This window comes from Lolium perenne, chromosome 2, assembly GCF_019359855.2.
Source record: "Lolium perenne isolate Kyuss_39 chromosome 2, Kyuss_2.0, whole genome shotgun sequence".
In the NCBI taxonomy this organism is placed as follows: domain Eukaryota; kingdom Viridiplantae; phylum Streptophyta; class Magnoliopsida; order Poales; family Poaceae; genus Lolium; species Lolium perenne.
The window spans coordinates 66,087,197-66,102,068 of record NC_067245.2 but is presented as its reverse complement, the minus strand read 5'-3'; positions in this window follow the sequence as shown (position 1 = coordinate 66,102,068).

Here is a 14,872-nt window from a genome sequence, read left to right as displayed (position 1 = left end):
CATCGGCACCCAAAAAACCCTCTTCTCCCTCAGCCATGTCTTCCTCTTCCTCCTCCTTCTCAAACCTCTTCCCCCAATTCTCGCCGAAGAAGAAGAACGAGGACAAGCCTCATTCCGAGGTGAACCCCCTCTCCTCCGATAATGAGAAGAAAAAAGGAGAAGTAGCGAAGGCCAAGACCTCTCCCTCCACCAAGCTCCCGCCGAAGAAGCGCTCGCGTATGTGGGCGGACAGCGAGGACGAAGATGACGAGGAAGAAGGAGAAGAAGAGGAGGAAGATGAATCTTCCTCTTCCGCCGGGTACCCGCCAACCAAGCGCTTCCGCTCCTGGGCGGACAGCGAGGATGATGATGATGACGAGGAGGAAGAGGCTCCGGCCACGGGCTGGGGCAGCAGCGACGAGGAGCTCCCTGGGAGCAGCGCCGACGACATCGACGGCGGTGATGACGAGGACAGCGACGACTAGTAGAATAGGACTAGTAGTAGCAGTGTACTAGGCACTAGATCCCTCTTTTGAGAGCCATCGGCTCTTTCTTGTAAAGCCGCTCCTCTGAATTAATGAAATCGGTCTTCTGATTATTCCAATTTCATTCCTTCCGCCTGTCATGCCAAGACCGATAGCAGCGGATCGGATTTCTCTTCTTTTGGACGCCCATGAAGCCGGACCCCATGTCAGTTAGCTCGTAGGCCAAGAACTTCTCAATTTCAGGCTGCGATTTGGTATACGACCACAATTTTTCGCAATCCCTTAGCCGATGACTACTCATCGGCTATTTTGAGAATCTGGCCCCTTTCTTCCTTTTGCAGCGACAGGACGGTCCAACTTGCAAAAAACCGACGGCCTCCTAACCCGATCCAGAGGAGATCACAATGCAGGGCCAGTCGATGCGACTTCAATCGGCTCTCCAAAACAAAGCAGCCACCAAGCCAGCTGCCCCCCGAGTCTCAGTCGAGGCAAGAACGGTAATGGATCAGCCGAATGTGCCGCCCATGCAGAGTTAGCCGATTTCAACAAAATCGGCTCCCCAAAGCAGAGAACCTTCAGGGTGAGCTGCCCCCCGAGCTTCTTCAGTCTACTTTTCGCGCCTTGCAGGCCAGGTCGGCTCCTTCCCTGCACTGACCGTTGATGTCGATGTGAACTTTGAGCATATAACCAGCCGGTCTTGGTCTTGTGTGACTGTACTAGTCGATGGCTGCGCATCGGCTTCACTTCGTGCGAATTTTTTTTTATTTAGCCGATTTTTCCTTAATCGGCCCCCAATGTTCCACTGCACGCAAGTTTGCACATGTTTATCTACACATGTTCATCTGACTATATGCCCCCCGAGCCGAATCTGCCAAATGACTGCAGATATCGGCTTTCATGGTTAGTCAGGGCACTGCTCTTGTACGTCGGCTTCGCAAAGATTCATGCTGACTTTCATCTGCTGACGTGGCCGCCGCCCAGTGGATCGTTGCTGAACACAAGTAGAATATGTGCAGAGGATAATTTTGGCCGATTGCTGGAATCGGCCTCCACATTGCTTGTTCGATGAAGGTTTTGTAATGTTCCTCCATAAAATTTTTTGGGGCCGATCACAAGGATCAGCCTCACCCGGTTTGCTCATTGGTTTAATCTTGCTACTCGGTTAGGCTGGATAAAACCAACCCAACCTCTGACTTGATGCGCCTGCTGTCGTCCACCTTGAGTGCATCGTATAATCGTGGAGCACTAAGCTCTGTCGGCAAGACGAGCACCATGTTTGTGCCAGCCGATGTTTCATCATCGGCTTTCTTTTGCTTGGGACGCCACTCCATTCTCCGTGGACGACCCTCTTCATCCAGGGCTCGCTGAACCTTTGCAGCCAGATCCGGCCGTGCCTTCCTTAGTGTATGCAGGTATAACCTTTCGGCTTCCTCCAGGCCGCGTAACCGCTGAACCCTGCGTTTTTGTGAACGGCTGAGTCCGTCAGGGCACCACCTTGGACGGTGGTACCTGTCTTCTTCTTCTGGTCCCTCGTCTTCGGGATCCTCAAGATCTTCCCAACGAGTTGACTCAGCGCGTTTGCTTTGTGGCGGGAGAGGCCCTAAGCGCTCGAACACAGACACGTTGGCTGCCTCCTTCTTCTTCTTGTTGCATTCTGGGCAATTGCCGATTGTGGGCAATCGGCTCATTCCTGAATCCCAGCAGTGTCTGAAGAAAGGGCAGTCCCAGTGTCTGGCGTTGTCATCTTGCTCCCTTGATGTGTCCGTGGCACGGCGCTCGTGCTCCTCCTCATCGCGATCCTGCCGACGATGTCTTCTGGCTTCTCTAGCCAGACGATCTCCTTCATCATCATAGTTGGACCGTCGGCGTTGGTCATACTGACTCACATATTTGTTGAGGAGGTGATCAGAGAGAGGTCGTTGATATCTTATGTTCTTCACTTCTCCCTCTGTGACGTAGCGCTTGCCATCATGATGGAGCCGATCGCGTGGAGCGGCCTCCTCTGTGTCCTTGCTATGAGAGCAGCTGCCCTCATCTCCATCTTTGCCAGAGTAGTTCCCAGGTCCTACCATGTTGATGCTGAACGTGGGACCTGGCTGGCAGCCCTCGGGGTAGATGACTTCTACCATGTTAACGGCGGGGAAGGGTTGGGTGTCGACCTTCATGGCGTACTGGTTGAAAATTAGACGCCCCTTCTCTATCGCCGCTTGGATGTGCTGACGCCACACCCTGCAGTCGTTGGTGGCATGGGAGAGCGAGTTGTGGAATTTGCAGTATGGCTTTCCGTTCAGCTCTTGCGCCGTGGGGAACTTGAGACCTTCAGGAATCGTCAACTGTTTCTCCTTGAGCAGGAGGTCGAAGATTTGTTCAGTCTTGGTCACGTCAAAATCAAATCCCCTGGGCGGCCCTGGTGGCTTTACCCATTTGCAGGACACGGGGGTTCCTCCCCGAGTCCATTCAGCCACTGCTACTTCTTGGTCTCCCGCAGGCACTTCACCTTCCTCTGTATCGACCATGACTATCGCACGCTTGAACTTGTCTTGGTACAGTCTGGGTGGCGCTGTTCATATGCTGATAGTTTACTGAACCATGTGCGCCAGCCGAGGGATAATCTGCTTGGGAGGCCATGTCCTTGAGCTGTGTTGCAAGGCCAGCTACGCCAACTCGATCGCTTCCTTTTCGCTTATACGAACCGAATAACATCGGTTCCTAAGATTCCTGAAGCGCTGGATGTACTCTGTCACCGTTTCTCCGCGCTTCTGACGTAGTTGTGCTAGATCGGCAATGCTAGACTCGGAAGCTTCTGAATGGTATTGCATATGGAACTGTTCTTCCAATTGCTTCCAAGACTGGATGGAATTTGCTGGCAAAGAGGTGTACCATCCAAAAGCCGATCCTGTGAGGGACTGTGAAAAGAGCCTCACGCGTAGCTGATCCGACACTGAAGCCGGTCCTAGTTGCGCCAAATATCGGCCGACGTGCTCGATGGAGCTGGAGCCATCTGATCCACTGAATTTGGAGAAGTCAGGGAGCTGATATTTAGGTGGTAGCGGGATCATCTCGTACTCATCGGGGTACGGCTTGGAATAGCCGATTGCCCTTCTTTTCGGCACCATGCCGAACTGGTCTCTCAGTATGGTACTGATCTGATCCGCTGTGCTGGCTGCAGAAGTTGCACTCTGAAGATTCGCCGGGGTGGCGTACTTAGCCAGCCATGCTTGCTTTTCCAGCTCTGAGCCAACTGTAGGAGCTGGGCTCGGGAGTTTCGTCGGGGTTGCGTACTTAGTTAGCCACGTCTGCTTTTCAAGCTCTGTCGCTGACGTTTCTCCTGTTTTCGCCGGAGTCCCTGATGTTGTGGCCTGGTTTGAGAGTGCCCAGTTGCCACAATCTGGCACATACGTGCACGCGTATCCTTGAGGGATCTCCTTAGGCGCCTCGGTCAAGAACTGGTAGTCACTAGGATCACCACCAATCTTGTAGACGACGAATGCCGGTGTAGCCGGCACTTCAGGTGGTGCTGCCAACGCATATGGCAGCGGTGGACGGGACTGGAGCGGCAACTCTCCTTGATGCGTCCCGAGAGCTGGTCCTGACGGCGAGTACTGGTGGCTCATGATCTCCTGGATCACGCGCAGAGCGAGACGCTCCAACACGTTGACCAAGTTTTCAGAGTGGCGGTGTAGTGAGTGAGCCACCAAGTAGTTGATCTCCTGCCGTAGGCCCTCGGTGCGTTCCTCCGACGGGGCAGAGAGATCTATCCCATCGAGTGCACCTTGCGGTGAGAATCCCTTCCATCTGATGCCATGGGAACGGGTTCTCTGAAAAGAGCCGATGAGGTCGGCTTCGAGGGTGACCTTGATCTCGTCATATTTCTTCTTGAGCTCGGCAGGCAGCTCCTCGTAGGTGACTGGCGTGCCGTCCGCCGCCATCTCAGATGTAGATGGCGATGTGGTTGGTGTAGACGATTGTCCCACCGGGCGTGCGTAATGTGTTGATCGCCAAAACCCACCGGCGGGCAGCGGCCTGTCAACACAGGTAGAGCCGGAAGAGCCTAGAGCTGCGGCTGGCTGAGACCCCTCCGAGCGACGGCCCGCAATGCTCTTCTCGGTCACACGCGGCGATGCGAAGTGCAAGGCGTGCCACCTGACCTATACCTGGTCGGGAAGGTGATGGGGATGCCTCGCTTAGTTCCTGCATGGCATACACGTAAACATTAAATACGAGCCTCGATCGGCTCTCAGGTTATCCTGTGAATCGGCTCAAAGAGCCGATCCACCCATGATTCGTACGGGGTGCACGAATACTTGGTGATCCTGCTTGATCAAGATATAGCTAATGAGATCTACGACGATTTAGGGTTTTCACCGCATAATCGGATCATCCTACTCCAGGTTGGGCCTCGCGGCCACGCACGGTGCTCATAAGCCGATCCTAAACAAGGCCTAAAAACCAACATGACGTTGGTCCTCGGAACATCCTGTTTAGGACTTGCGAACGCCACCCTACGTGCCGCTGGATCCTCCCCCCCTTTGTAAGGCCTAACTATTGCAGATATTAAACTAATCCTTGCAGAACAAGGAGCAATCGTAACGGATCAGATCTACTAGATGATGAACAAGCAGGGTGCCGCCCCCACACCTGAGATAGGCGTGAGGGCGGCTAGACATGCAAGGGTTGCACTACGTAAGCATGTTATACGAAGAACTATGCTAACCCTAACACATCTATGATAACTACGTTGCTCGCCATCAAAGACGCTTCAGTACGAGCAACGCATGAACAACGTGGAGCTTGTGCTGCCTAGATCGCAAGATGCGATCTAGGCAGCATGTCGCTTACCTGATTGAAACCCTCGAGATGAAGGAGTTGGCGATGCGCCGAGATTGGTTTGTTTTGGGTTGAACGTGAGTTGTTGTCTATTCCATAAACCCTAGATACATATTTATAGTCCAGGGGACTTTCTAACGTGGGAATATCCCACCGTGTGCGATACAAACTCTAAATCTTGATCTAAGATATAATCTACTATAATTAAAGATACACGGGCAAACTAGCCCAAATTCTCCGTGCAAGGCCGCTTCAGAGATCTTCCACGTGTAGTCTTCCAAGCCCATCTCTCTTACGGCCCACCTCTGGATTTGTCCAAAATCTGGTGATAACAAGACCACATGATCCGCAACCGTATTAAGTCTAATGGTGGCCACTTTAGTGAAAATCTTGAAACTTACATTTAATAGGCAAATGGGTCTATATTGTTGGATCCTTTCTGCCTCATTAATTTTCGGTAACAAGATAACTTCACCAAGTTTCTTTGGAAGAAAACGGCTTGCTGCAGAGAACCAAGAAAAGTTGAGTGCCAGAAATATATTGACAAGATTGCTAGCAAGTTAAAGCCCTGGAAAGGGAAGCTAGACTTGCTCTTGTAAATTCTATCCTCACATCCTCCATGACGTATTTTCTTACTGTTTTTTATCCTCCTAAGTGGATGGTCAAGAAGATTGATAGAATCCGAAGAAGTTTCCTTTTGTGTGGAGAAGAAAATGTTGTTGGGGCCAAATGCTTGGTGAACTGAAAGCAGGTATGCGCACCCAAATCTCTTCTTTTTTTCTTCGATAAAGGGCGAGTTTATTACTCAAAATGTTTTAAGCATTACACCCAGTCTCTGCATAACCAGGATGCACACAGTCGTTCAAAAGTCCAGTTCGAAAGAAAGAAAAGAAAGTGACAACAAAAGGAAAAAAAACCAACTAGTCTAGAGCTGTATTGGCTTCGATCCTATGGCTATGCAACCACCCATGTTGGGAAATAAACTACTTGGCCGTATTCTCCAATCATGTAGATATCTCCATAAAGAGGTCTCGGTCCTCCAAGCGCTGAAGTGACGACCATGAACGGAGCAAAGTTGTACACCGGTAAATAACCTGCATAATAGAAGAATTTTTATCATCAAAAACCTTGTCCTTTCTATATAGCCAAAGCGACCATGCAACCGCAATCGCTCCCACTCTGATAATGATTTTATACCTAGAATCCATCCCATTTAGCCAATTGCTAAAAATGTTTGCAATACTACGGGATGGGTACTTCCAGTTACGCTTAACATGGTTATCTTTAGTAAGAATCACACCTCGACGAAGATACCATGCAAAGATCTTTATTTGAGCGGTATCTTCATCTTCCAGATGTTTTTATTATTCACTACCGGTTGAGACGGTATGCATAATTCTTTGTACATGGAACTTACTGAGAATACACCATTCTTAGTGAGGTTCCAACGAAATACATCACTCCCCTGATCTAACCGTCGAAGCAGTTCATTCCAAGCATCTAGTTAGGGACCAAAAATATTTCGTCTGAACGTCATAGAGGGAGGAGAAGATTCCATCACCTTCACCAGGGTATATCCTTTATGACGAACAATGCTGTACAAAGTTGGAAACTGTTCACGAAGAGTGGTTGTCCCCAACCATCTATCTTCCCAAAACCGTATCGCCCCGTTCCTAATAGAGAAAGAATTTTTTTGGAAAAAGTGCTTTTTAGTTGCCATAATGCCAGCCCAAAAATGTGAATCACCTGGTTTCCAAAAGACCTGAGAAATCACCTTTGAGCCTAAATACTTTTTCCGCAGTAGTTCTTGCCAAACACCGCCCTCCGTTAATAACCTGGCCAGCCATTTACCTAGCAAGGCCCTGCTCTTAACTTCAAGATCGTGGACACCAAGTCCACCTTGATCTTTTGGACGGCAGATAACACTCCATTTAGTCAACCGGTATTTTTTCTTCTCACTATCCCATTGCCAAAAGAATCTTGATCGGAAGTAGTCCAATCTTTTCAAGACTCCTTTGGGTAACTGAAAGAAAGAAATCATATACAGTACCATATTCGTAAGTACTGAATTAATGAGGACTAACTGTCGAGGGTACTCCTCGGCAATGCCCTCCGATTGGGGCTTAGGGTTGATGGAATCCTGCAAGCTGACACGAGACATCGGTTCACAGACAAGCGGGGAGAGCAATTTACCCAGGTTCGGGGCCCTCGATGAGGTAAAACCCTTACGTCCTGCCTGTCTGTTCTTGATTATGAAGATAATGGGTTACAATGGGGTGCCGAATAGTTCGGCTGAGATCTCGTCGAGAGGCTAAGCGCTGCGGCGACCTAGCTCTAGATTTTTGGTGGTTAAGGCTGCTAAGATTGATTGTGTCCCTCGACAGCCTCTCTCCTGGCCTTTATATAGGGGGCCAGGTCTCAAGAGATCTAACCGAGTACGACTAGGTTTACAGTAGTCTTAATTCTAATCTTCGTTTGTTTGGCTGCTTCCTTGTCTTGCCCGTCAAGGAATCTTCTGGTGCGCCGTCCAGGTGGCCCGTCTTGCCTCCAAGTGCCTTCATGGGCCTCCAACTAGACAATACAGGATAGGGCAATATCGGTTACCCGAAGGGTAATGCCCACGTCAGTAGCCCCCGAGTGTCTAGCCAAACATAGTTCGGGTAGAGACTGAAGCATGTCTCCTTCTGATGTTCTTCTCCTTGATTGTTCTTGTTCATCTTGAATCAGCATCATCTTCTTCTGTCGGGTGCGCGTCAGCGCTCCCGATGGGAGTAGCCCCCGAGTCTAGGTACGGATGCTTGTAATCCGTGCATAGACTCAAGTTGTACCACTCGAACGTTCTGCTCTGCCGAAGTTTTTCTGCAAGTCTTTACAGGTCATCCGATATATTTTCCGCATGCAAGGGATGATGAGTAACGTGCCCAACTTTTGTTGGTTAACTACCGATGACAAAACAACGCTACCCTACACAGAATCAAGTCCCCGGGCATGATCCTGGAGTGCAAAAAAGTTCTGTCGGGTGCGTGTCCAGCGCTCCCGATGGGAGTAGCCCCCGAGTCTGGGCACGGGCGCTTGCAACCGTGCGCAGACTCGAACTGAGCAACCATCTTTTTCTTCATCCTTTTTTCTTCGAGTCCTCATTCTGTCAGGTGCGCGTCCAGCGCTCCTGATGGGGGTAGCCCCCGAGTCTGGGCGCAAGATCATTCGACGTTTTCTCCATTTTTCTTCGGCTGCTCACAACAATCTCTATGACGTCACTGTTGACGTGTTGCTGCTGTGGTTTGATTGACAAGACTTGACCTGGCGGGCCCACCCTAGTTCTGCGCGGGCAATTTTTAGGACTTGACTAGTGCACGTGCGGCGACAGAGGCGCCTCCTCGATTTTCGCACAACATGGGAATAATGAGCCGCCGGTTCCATTCTTTCTTTAAGCGCCACATATACAGCTAGATTTTCTCCACCTCCCACGACGCCTGTGGAGTTATGGCCACGATCTCACACAAATTCTTACGGCATAAATAGAGGGCCTCCTCGTTTTTACTTTTCACGCCTCTTTACTGCTCATCTTCTTGTTCAAGCTCTCCTGCCTCCCCTGCTCCTCCTTCAGAAGCTCTGCACGCCATGGGCAAGAAGAAGAGCGCCAGCACCTCTGACGCGGCCAAAGTCAGCCGCGACTGGAGCGCCTCCGCCATTTCCAATCGCGACGTGAACAAGCTGCGCGCCCTCGGCTTCATCTCCGCATCTAACGACGACATTCGTCTTCTAGGTGCGGTTTCTCGCCCAAGGCCCCCGAAGGGCTTCACCGTCATGTTCGTCGCCTTCTTGTTCCGCGGTCTCTCTCCCCCGGCCCACGAGTTCCTTCGCTCCCTTCTTTTCTTCTACGGGATTCAGCTCTGGCAGCTGACCCCAAACTCCATTCTCCACCTCTCCATCTTCATCACCGTTTGTGAGGCCTTCCTTGGCATTGACCCCCACTGGGGTCTCTGGAGGAAGATCTTCTACGTGAAGCGTCACAACGACAGCAATGGCCCCCCGTCGTCGGTGGCGTTGGCTTCGTTGTTAGGAAAGAGGTCGACTACTTCGACTACCCCATGAAGGAATTCGTCCAGGGCTGGCGCAACAAATGGTTCTACCTGCGAGATCCCATAGTGCCTGGGCGGCATTCGAATCTCCCTCCCTTCGATGACGTCTTGGTAGCTCACCAGAAGAAGTCCTGGCAAAACGCCCTTTCTCCCGAAGAGAGGGTGACAGCCAACAGACTGTTTGAGCAGGTCGTCGTCCTGAAGAATACGGGAGGCTTGACGATGTGCGGCACTGAAGTAGTTTCATTGTTCTTGCAACGTCGAGTGCAGCCGCTAATGTCTCGACCCCACCAGTTATGGCGTTATACTGGCAAGGGCGACAAGTCAAGGATCAGCTCTACCGACCTGTCGGTAGATGAGCTTCGGGACGAGGTTCGCCGCTTGACGTGCCTCAGTATGAAGGATAACATTGTCTTGACATCGGCTCGTCCCCCTTACGATTTTGACCATATCCCGACTGAGGTAATCTTTGCTACTCCTTGCTTTCATCTCTTCTTTCTTTGTTGTGTTTTACAAACTTCCTCCTCTTTTTTTCTGATAGGCCTCCTCCGTCGTTCAATGCTATCCTCCTTCGCCGGAAAGCGGTGTGGAACCAGAGGACGATGACGATGATTCTGAGGGGACCGAGGACGTCCAACAGGTCTTCGAGGACAGCGATGTCCAAGAGGATGACACTGCCGAGGAGGCCGCTTTCACCAGGAGCAAGCGTCGCTTGCAGATAGACGAGGATTTTATCACAACGGCTGAATCAAGTCCCAGTGAGCAAGATAATGATGCCGTTGGAGCTTCTCCGCCTTCTCCTGCCGACAAGGGGCCGTCAGGCTTCTTTGCTGCCGAAGATGACCTGGAACTGTGAGCATTTTACTCCTTCGTAATTTGACCTTTGTCGTTTTGTATGCTAATCATTCTCTTTTCTCAAGTAGCTCTGATGACGATCATGTTCCTCTCGCAAAGAGGGCTAAATTATCTGTTGAGAGAGCGGCATCAGCTAAGGAACCGAATCCTTCTCCTGCCAAGTCGACGCCTCCCACGAGGACGGCCGTGGAAAAAATTCCAGTGTCGAAGGTTATTCCTCCTGGCGACGCTCCTACTTCGTCGGCTGCTCGCGACCACGTAAGTATTTACTCTACCTTGTTTTGCTGAATTTTCTTCATGTCAACTGAGTCTTCTTGATTTCCCTTGCTGCAGCCGATTTATGCCACAGTCGATGCTGTGGTAGATTTCGCTGAGCAGTTTACTCGATTGGAGGCTGAAAACGCCCAGCTTCGGAAGACTATCAAGTCTTCGGTTGATCAAGTGCTGGAGGCCAACAGGCTTGCCACCGACGCCAAGAAGGAAAATGCCTTGCTGAAGGAGGAGCTGTCGAAGCTGAAGCAGCAAATGAAGGATGAACAGGACGCCAGGCGTGCGGCAACGGTTGTAGTCGATAAAAAGGAGGGCGTCCTCCGCGAATCCATCAAGGATTTATTGGGTAAAATTCACGACACATAGTTTCTTTCTTGGTATTTCCTTACTGGCTACTGATCTGTCTTTGTTTCAGAGGCCGCCAATATAACCGTCACTCGACGCCACCAGCTTCGGGAGGAATCCACATCCGATGCCCTGTCGCTTGCTGCTGAGTCTAATGTCCAAGTCCCTGGGCTCCTACAAAAGACTAGAGGAGCATTGTCGAGGCTGTACTCGATGATCTTCCCGAAGATGAAGCAGGACAAGACCCTTGGCGAGATGGCGGATGCTTTTCTTGTTGATTCTTCCAAGCCTGTGGAGGTATTGAAACGCCGTTCTCGATTGTTTGGGGCGGTTCTTACTTTCCAGCTGCTAATGGGTCATGGGATGGGGTCTGACTTGGGGAAGTTATCTAAGGCATTGCCTGTGGATGACGACAACCATTTAGTCGACCTTGAACCCTTCAAAAGATCGGCAGTAACATGTGCCAATCAACTCCTAAAGTTGGTAGACGAAGCACATGCCAAGCCTACTCCTGAAGCTGCCCCTGGCTCATCGTCAACACCTCCTTGAACTTGTTGCTTCATTAATTGTAAATAAGACCAATCGTAATTTGACTTAGTCCTATTTTATTTCGGCTCTGTTGCCAATTCGAACAATCTTTTGGATGTAACATATATGCCACACGCTCTCGATGGGAGTTTTATGTTAATGTCGTTCTGAATCGAAGATTGTACTGCAGATTCCTTCATATTCTTCTCGTGCCGAGCTTTTCTCAAATCCTTCGACTAACGATGAATCTGACCTTGTTCACCGCTTACGTGACCAAGTGTCTCGTTTAAATAAAGACATTACTTCTCTTCGGGCCATGGCAGCGTTGGTGAAGAAAAAGGGCGAAATAGCAACTGCTATTGAGCAATATGCTCTCGATGGTCTTCATGTCGCCATCGAAAGTTTGGGCTGTAAGTGTTTCCCCATCTTCCGATTCCTGGCGTAGCTCGGATGTTCTTTTTAACTGATATTCGTTCCTTTTCAGTTGTATCTTCAGATAAATCCGAGGAGAACAGGAAGATCCATGAAAAGGTCGAGGCGATGACTGATGTTGCTCACCCGAAGCACGACCTGTGGCTGCATCGTCCGAAGGCTGTTATCATGGCGAAGTTTGAGTATCGGGTGGAGAAGGCGCATTACTACTTCGATAAGTTCCACGCCCATCTCACGATGGTTTGGAAGACTTTGTTTCCTCTGGACCAGGCACCCGAAACCTTGTCTGCCCTGTTCACCCGATTCAAGTCGCCCGAAAGGATTCGGCAGTTAGTGCGGAAAGAGCTTGTGGCTGGTGCTGAACTTGCCTTTGCTTCGATATTGGCATGTTATCCATCCTTAGACTTGAGAGCCATAGCAAACACCGAGAGGAGTTTAGGCCAATATTATGATATTGCTAGAGGCCCTGCATATACCATTATCTCTTGGATGGAGTCATGCCTTGAGAGGGAACTGAGGGACCAAGGGAACCAGGGAGCCCAGTCATGAATGTAATAACCTTGTACCTGCATAAGATTGTTTTGTACAAATTTACTGTGTGCGTTACACGCTATGTTAGTTTGATTGGTAATTTATTGTCGAGGGCGGCTGAGTGATCAGTTCAACCTGCTCTCTCGACGACTTCGTTGAATTTTGCAATGTTATTGCGAAGTCGATATGTAAGTTTTGTAAGAGCGAGACCCATCGACTTAGTCGAGGGAATTAGACGCTTGGCTTCGTCACGTGGTGCACCGGTTTGAGCCTTATTTTGTGATAATGTAACCATCGACTGCAGCACTCGCGTATTTTCTCGAGGCTTGGATTGGTTGTTTTGGTGTGTCATTAATCTTAGCTCTCGTTGAGAGTATTTAATCAATGACACTGTGTAAGCGTTTTCTTTAGGCCAGCGCTCCCGATGGGAGTAAGAGCCAATGGTAGGGGCCCCGAACGATCTGTTCGGGTGATAGGGCCTAAATGAAGAAAAAAGGTAGAAAATATGATTAGAACTTTATTCATAATGCAAAAGTAACCTTAAGGGCTGTCGAGTAATAAAAAACAATTGTATCCTATCTATAGAACCGTCGCAACTGTGCGATGTTCCATGGATTCACGACGTCTTTTCCTGAAGCTGGGTTTTTGAGCCGATATGCTCCTCCTGGTATCACTTCAGTGACGATGTATGGTCCTTCCCATGGTGATTCATGTTTCAAGGGTCTTTCTTGCTTCAGCCGAAGTACCATATCCCCAACATTAAAGCTTCGACTGCATATTCGTCGGCTATGGTAATTTCTCAACGCCTGTTGGTATACCGTTTTTCTTGCCAAGGCAATATCTCGTGCCTCGTCGAGGAGGTCCACAGCATCCTGCAGCGCAATATTGGAGGAAGATTCTGTGTACGATGTCACTCGAGGAGCTTCAAACCGAACATCGGCTGGTAGAACTGCTTCGGCTCCATGCACCAAGAAGAATGGGGTGTACTGATTCGACCTGTTAGGTGTAGTGCGCAAACTCCATAGCACAGATGGTAACTCCTCAACCCAGGCTCCAGCTGCGCCTGTAAGGCGTTTCTTGAGGCCATCCCCTATTAGACCATTGATCCTTTCCACCTGCCCGTTGGTCTGTGGGTGGGCCACTGATGCAAACTTCAATTTGATTCCTCCGTCGTCACAAAACTTTCGGAACTCTTTGGAATCGAAGTTAGATCCGTTGTCTGTGACGATACTGTGGGGCATACCAAAACGACAAGTTATTCCTCTGAAAAACCGAACTGCTGTTTTGGCCTTCTGATTTCGAACAGGCACTGCCTCGATCCACTTGGTGAACTTGTTGACTGCAACCAGTAAGTACGTGTGCCCTCCAGGCGACGACCTCGGCAGTGGTCCAACTTGGTCGAGTCCCCACTGGGCAAAGGGCCAAGCTAGAGGTATTGTCATTAGATCTGTTGCAGGGGCGTGCGGCTTTGGAGAAAAGCGCTAACAGGGGTCACATTTCATGAATAGATCTCGAGCATCTGACGTCGCAGTTGGCCAGTAAAATCCTGCCCTGAAGGCCTTTGCTACAAGGGCCCTGCTTCCTGCGTGGTGTCCGCAAGTTCCCTCATGTATCTCGCGCAACAGTGCTTTTCCATCATCAATGGTGATACACCTTTGGAAGATACCCGAGATGCTACGCTTGTAAAGCTCGCCATTAACCACAGTGAAGGCCTTTGACCGTCTGACGATCCGCCTTGCTTCCACAGAATCCTTCGGCAGCTCCTGCTTCGTCAGGTATGCTAGGAATGGCTTGGTCCATAGCGGCTCGAGGAGGAGGACTTGCTCCGCTGATGAAGGTGAAGGTTCTTCGACAGTTTGTTGCTGGCCTGCCGCTGATTCATCGGTCGACAGTTTTGAGGGTGCCGAAGCTTTCTCTTTTATCGATCGCTGAGCAATGACTTCGTAGAACACTCCGTCTGGGATGGGGGAGCACATGGACCCGATATTCGCCAGAGTGTCGGCTTCCTCATTGCTGGCTCTGCCGATATGTTTGAGCTCGTATCCTTCAAACTTGGCTTCCATATTTTGATACAACTGTCGATAGGCGATCATGTTGTCACTGACCGCGTCACATAAGTTCATCGACTGTTGCACCACCAAGTTTGAATCTCCGTAGATTTCTAGGCGGGTTGCCCTGCATGCCTTCGCAATCCTCATTCCGTGCAGCAGCGCTTCATACTCTGCTTCATTGTTCGTCGGCAGGGAGAAATTCATACGTAGTATGTACTTCATCTTATCTCCCTGTGGTGATATCAATATCACTCCTGCTCCTGCGCCCGTGCTCCGTTTTGACCCATCGAAATACATTGTCCATGATCCCGACATGTCGGGTGCTACTGGTGTCTGCGACTGGATCCAATCTGCCACGAAATCTGGAAGGACTTGGGACTTTATCGCCGTTCGATTAACGTAAGTTATGTCGTGTGGAGCTATCTCGATGGCCCATTGGGACACTCGACCTGTGGCTTCTGGGTTAGTCATTATGTTCTTCAATGGT